This window comes from Anser anser (genome assembly GCF_964211835.1).
Source record: "Anser anser genome assembly, chromosome: Z".
Lineage (NCBI taxonomy): Eukaryota > Metazoa > Chordata > Aves > Anseriformes > Anatidae > Anser > Anser anser.
Window position 1 is genome coordinate 52,744,975 of NC_139723.1, and position 6,591 is coordinate 52,751,565.

Below are 6,591 nucleotides of genomic sequence, written 5' to 3' on the forward strand. Positions count from 1 at the left end.
AGAAAGAAAGAAAGAAAGAAAGAAAGAAAGAAAGAAAGAAAGAAAGAAAGAAAGAAAGAAAGAAAGAAAGAAAGAAAGAAAGAAAGAAAGAGAAAGGAAGGAAGGAAGGAAGGAAGAGAGAAAGAAAGAAAAAAAGAAAGAAAGAAAGAAAGAAAGAAAGAAAGAAAGAAAGAGAAAGAGAGAAAGAGAGAAAGGGAGAAAGAGAGAAAGAGAGAAAGAAAGAAAGAGAGAAAGAAAGAAAGAAAGAGAGAGAGAGAGAGAAAGAAAGAAAGAAAGAAAGAAAGAAAGAAAGAAAGAAGAAAGAAAGAAAGAAGAAGAAAGAAAGAAAGAAAGAAAGAAAGATTATAGTCTTTCTAGCTCGTGAGCTAGATTTCAATTCTTCCCGCAGTACTCTGGTGATCTTATGATAGCTTCTTCCAAGGAGAAGTGCTTCACAAAGGCCAAAACAGAGTTGAGCAAAATATCCTGTGTATCTAATTCCTTGAAGTGGTAATACATCCATCCAGTGTAGACCTAATCCAAAATGCCAATGCATTGCAAGCATTATGTCACATGGCAATTATCGAATGCCCCTTTCATGGTTTTCTGTGGTGTTTGGGATTGCTTTTTCTTTGGCACATTCTCCAGTGTAGCATGTTGCTGATGTGGGATTTGGGACCCCATTGTTAGCTTCATTCCTAAACATTCCAGCTGTACCAGGACACACCTCCCAACCCCTGCTGCTCCCACCTCCATCTTCCAGTATGAAAAGCGTTGTCAAAGGTGATGCCAGTAATAAGAAAAGAAGCCTGAAAGGTGTTTACGAAAAAGAGCAAAAATGGAGACCCAAAAATGCATGTCCTAGTACTCAGGAGGCTTGGGAACACTGTCGGACTTGCCAGAGGTCAAGCTAACTTGATTTTTCAAAATTAAATCAAATAGCAAAATGATTTTTCATTGGGGTAGGTAAAGAAGACCAAGCAACAATATAAAGATACTTTCTAATGAGGTGCACAGGCTTTCAAGATTAAACATGATTACAAGATTTATTAGACGAGTCATTTCCAGGAGAGCTTGGGCAGTGCCAGCACTACTTCCCAAAACCCTATCCAACCTTCATTTAAAGCATTGCATACAGATTGGTTGCCCCCACGGGGGGGCAAGAAAGACAAATAAAAAACAGCTGCCCTTGTTTGCAGAGACGGAAACAGGCAATTTTGTGATGGTAGCTTAACAGAGCCTGGCTCCACAGCCAAGCAAATGGGACATGAAAAGGAACATGATTGTGCTGCATAAATGTATGACAAGAGAACAGGGTGTAAACACCAGGGAAAGAGAAGAGCTATGTACACTAACAAAAACAGATAGAAAAAAATTTTATGCTGGAAAGCAGAAATGGGGTTTCTAGGCGCTAGAGCAGAGACATTCTGGATCAGTCTTCTATTATCAGCTGAAGAGGCCAAAATGAGAACTATCCAGATGATAGAGACTGATGAGTTTTTGAGAAGATTTAATATAGTTATCTGCAAAACCAGGAGTTGGACTTCCTTCCCTCTTATTTCATCTACAACCAGTGGTTGTTAACTAAGTAAGCAGACTGTTATGAGGCTAAGTTCAAGACCCTTTGGTATTCCCATTTGTACCACAATACACACTAAATGTGTTCATCTTGCCAACTCATTTTCTCATGTCTTAAAGAAATATCTATTCTTTTACCATATCTGACTGTCATTTCTGCTTCTCATCTGCCCTTTCTTATGCCAGTAACAGTTGCCCTGATGTATATTATATACCATTTTCTTTCTGTCCAAGATTATTTTTTTTATGCAACAACCTTCCTTATCTTTTTTTTTTTTCCAAACATATGTTTTAAGACCCCATTAAGTTTTCTTGGTTAGAACATTTGATTTAATTGGTCCAAAATATTTTGATCCTCTGTAACAGAGTTTGAATTCTTTCACACATGCTAAGACCTACAGAATAATCAGAAGAGCTACAATAATTATGAATCACACACTCTACATTTTAGAGAGTGGTTTCATGTAATTGGAATGTGTGAAGAAAAAACTTATAAACAGCTGAATGTGGAGGTTATCAGGGCTCTGGGCATGTGCAGTATGAAGTGATTTGAAATTACTAAGCCACTTACAAGTTTTAGAGGGCTTCCATCTTTCCAATTTAAGTGATATTAAAAATTCAAAGCACTCTCATAATTTCACATTTTTCTGTGTTCTACAGTTCCAATTTTCCCATTTCTTTTGTGTATGTTACTTTCAAAAAATAAAATAAAATCAAAATATCAAAATTGTGTACAATTTTAGAATTACAACATCTAAGGCAGAGGATTTTATACAAAGACTGTACTCTTCTAGAAGTCCTGTCCTAAGTGCTTCACAGAAGGCACCTTGCACTGAAATACAATACAGACAAAAATTCTAAGCCTCTATTTGTGGCTGAATGACAATGATGTACCTTCCTGAATGGTTTGGTAAAGAGGCTGGGAGGTGTCAGTTATGCAGGTTTTCCAGAGATTCTCCTAGGAATTGAGAAAAGACAAACTTTGAAATTTGGATTTAAAAAATTATTTCCTATCTCCTGGGTTATTTTACAAGATGTAAAACATTACGGTTGCTATATAAAATTTTCCATCCTGTTCCCATGGCCTCTGGCGTCTGTTCTCATAACTTTACACTCACTGATCTCCATTTTAGCCGGAATGTGTTCAACCCAGCCTGGTGAATGAAGGCTCTAATCAGAACCTGACATGCTTGGGAGCTGGTATGAAACTGGACACTATGCCCTTGACTTGGTCCTATAATTAAGGTCAGAATAACAAAGGTCAAGCCCTTGACCTACTATAGCAGTCAGTGTCCACTGATTCCAGTGGTAGATGCAACATGACTGAAATGTAAACTGCAACTGGAGAAATTCATTAGGGTATATATACACCACATATTGGCTTACAAGAATTCAGGTCAAGAGGTGTACCATGTTTCAAGTTTCTTTACAAATCCACTAAACTCTATGCTGAAAGCTTTGTGTTTTCCTTAGGCTGGACACAGCCCAGAAAAAGCTTTGCTATGACTTTATTTTTTTCCTGCAATGTCTAAGACCCTAAAGCAGACATTTCCAAAAGATGGTAAATTGCCAAAATATATGTGAACTTTGTGTTACTGTATTGCAAGCTTTAAAGAGCTAAGCCATACAGTGGAAGTTGGAGAAAGCTGTTGAGCCACAGAGAACATGTCAGGGAATCAATTCTGAGAATATTTAGAAATGAATAAGCTACAGCAATAATTTGCATGATTACAAATGCCAAGCCATAGGAAAACAGTGTCAACAATCATGAGGGTTAGACTCACAGCCTCTGGATCAGTAAAAGTGTTAATTCAGTGAGATCAAAGGGTCAACTATGTCTAATAAAACAAAAAATAATGGGTGAATAAACAGCTTGCATAATACAGTCATACGTCATGTTAAGGCAAGTTTTCATGGAGCAATTTTTTTACACACAGAATACTTGCTTTTTGGACTTTTTTTTTTCCGTAAAACATGAGAAAACTCATCTTAATTCAAAGTAACACATCAGAGCTGACTTGCAAAATAGGTTTAGTCAAGCCACTAAGTAATCACGATCCCAATATAATCAGCTTCAGATCTTCCAGAAAATAGTTGCTGAAGGAGAAAAAAAGTCATATTTACATGCTACATTTTAAATTGGGAGACCTTTTAAAAATGCTGTTCAAAGAAAACATAAGTAAATTCCTAGATGCAGAACAGAGATTATTTTAAGCTACCATAACTTTCAGACAAAGTAGGAGAAACAGAGAGCAGGAAGGCCTGAAAAGCAGGCTGCTGTTTTCTTTCCAGGCTCCTTTCCTGAGGAAATGAGTGTTACACCATCTGACTGTATGCATAGGTCTGCCTGTATGCATCTTCTGCCTTGCACTCACCTCCCCAGTAGTATGAATGCACTGACCCACCTCAGCCAAGTTTGGCCAAAGGGTAGAAAGCCAAGACATTAAGTCTGAGTACTAAGAGAAAGGATGTGAGGTACCCTGGGAATGGCTTCAGAGAGAGGAGCAACTGCAGGAACTTATCCCCTTTGTGCCTCTATCCACCACAGTACCCATGTCCCCAGGAAGCCAGACTTCACCTGGGCTAGTTCTCACCAGCTTTGTCTAATGGAAACCGTGCTCCATCTTACCCTGGCAAGAAAAGTGAGCTTCCTGGGATGTTTTTTTTCTATTTTCTGTGCCCAAGCTCAGCCCTGCCCTTTGGACGAGTGGTGTAGTGCAGATGTAGTTACTGGGCCGTGGTGACAGGTTGGACAGCCAGCTACAGAGCTGGAGAGCCATGACAGCTCAGGGAGCTGTAGGGCACAGCAGATATCTGGGCCAGTCACGTCAGTAATAGTTAACTTTTTTGGATCCACACCCACTCTCCACCTTTCTCAAGAGGGAAATGGTGACTGCCGAGGTCGTCCTGGCCCACCAGCTAAAGCATTGGCTATGGAAAACGTTTTGATCCCTGCTTGTCATCCAAAAGGAGAGGGCAGTGCTCTCTACTCAAGGGGGCAAGCAGGAGGCAGAGCAGGCAGGGGTGCGCACTTCTCCTGCCACCTCCACCTCCAAACCCCTCTGCTGCCTGGGCAGACTGGGGCTGGCAAACCCCCGCTCCGCAGAACTGTGACAGGGGAGCACACTGTCATCTGCCCTGCATGACCTTTGGGGCTTTGCCACCTTGCAGCTTGCCGAGTACAACATGCTGCCACAGCCTGTGGGTGATAGGAAAGAGCCACAGCTTCCCAACATCTGATGACAGCAATTGCTGATAAAGCTCCCTGAAGAGTTTTGTTATTATTGGGCTGGCTTTCTTTTCCATTCAGAGCCCACTATTGATACTGCTTGCTGTTAGTGAAGCTAAATGGCTGGAGTTTTGGACAGAGAACAGGAAGGGTAAACCGTTACCAGAAGAGCAGCAACCCTCAACATGGTTATATGGCCTTGCAGCAGCAGTCATCTTGTTTATTATTGCATCTCTGTGCAAGCCATGTGGTCTCAGCAACCATTTCCACAGTCAAGGCCCGTATGCTAAGTCATTAAAGCCAAACATATTTTAATCCATAATTGTACAAGATTTATTTAATTTAGGGTTTTTATTTATAGTTCAATTGGGATTGTAATGTATTTTCAGCTCCACGTACCAAGATTTGTCAATTTTTACTGCATCTTTTAATTGTGTTCTTCCAGTCCAAGCGCCAGCAGTTTTCCAAAGCAGACTGCTTGCAAAATGTGTTTTGCTTCAATGGGGTGGGGAAATATATATATATGTATATATATATATATATATATATATTTGCAGCTTTTAACTGAACTACTTAAGAAAACAGCTTATCCTTATTCCAAACAGAAAGTACTGGATACACGCTCCACACATGGCACTGCTGAAGCTGGCCTCTGCTCGCCTTTCCCCTGGGCTGCCCCTCAGCAAGGGGACTGACTGTGTGGTGTGGAGGGATGCAGGAATCCAACACCTCAGCTCCCCGTGCAGCACCCCAGCCTCCAGTCTCCCCCAGCATGTGTGCCATGCCAGCCCTCCCACGTTCAACCTCCCACAGCCCTCAGCCCCTCCAGCCTCAGCCAACCTCCAGCTCCTCAGCAAGCGTGGCACTGCCCCACACTTTCCTTTTGAGGCAGGCAGGGTGAGGGAAAGTCTTGCTTCTGGCTCTATTCCCACCACTGCGGGCAGAGGGGTGGCAAAGCCCCAGCTTAAACCTCCTTGGAGCTTTGCCAGCGTGCACAGTGCCAGTGGAAAAACAAGGCTTGAGTTTGGTCTGTGGTGATGAGGAAATAACAAGGGAACAGTGATTAAGCATAAGATTTCCCCCTCAACAACAACCTCCCCCCCCCAAAAAAAAAAAATATCATGACTGCCATGGGAGCAGTGTGTTAGTAAACATAACCGTGCAGTTTGTGCATGTGAGAGAGGGAGCTTAGAGGGACTGGCTGGCTCAGTTCCTCAGCTTCGCCATGCATATCCAGTAGTTTGGAAAGTAATGGACTGAACATCCTTTCCTCATAACTTTTAATAAGACAGCTCATCAGCTGTGTTCACTGCATCCAGAGCAGGAAACTTGACGAGGTGCTTTGTACCAGGAAAGCACATCCAGTAGGCTCAGTGTCAGGTCCCAGTAAAGGCAGCTGTGAAGTATTACACAGATTTACCTTCTGTGCAGTTAAGAGGGCAAGCTGGGAATTCCAGGGGACAGAAAAACCCACCCCAACTGAATAGCTGTCAAAGTGATAATCCTTTTAAAGGAATATGTTTGCTGTGTGCTGCTTATTTATACAGAGCCTGTGTGCCTGGTGAAACTTTTCAGTCCACTTGAATTCAAAGGAGTAAAGTTTCCATTAACACAAATGAGGATGTTATATACCAAGATCCTGAGGCACTCAGAGTAGAATATTCCCTTGAATCACTATAAATGGTGGAATCTTAATAGAAATTGACTGTTTTTTAACTTTAATAAACCATTTAAATTAATGTTACACTATTAATATTCTGCAGAAAGATTCCCATAAAAAAGGCAAGGAAGGAAAGGAAAGGAAA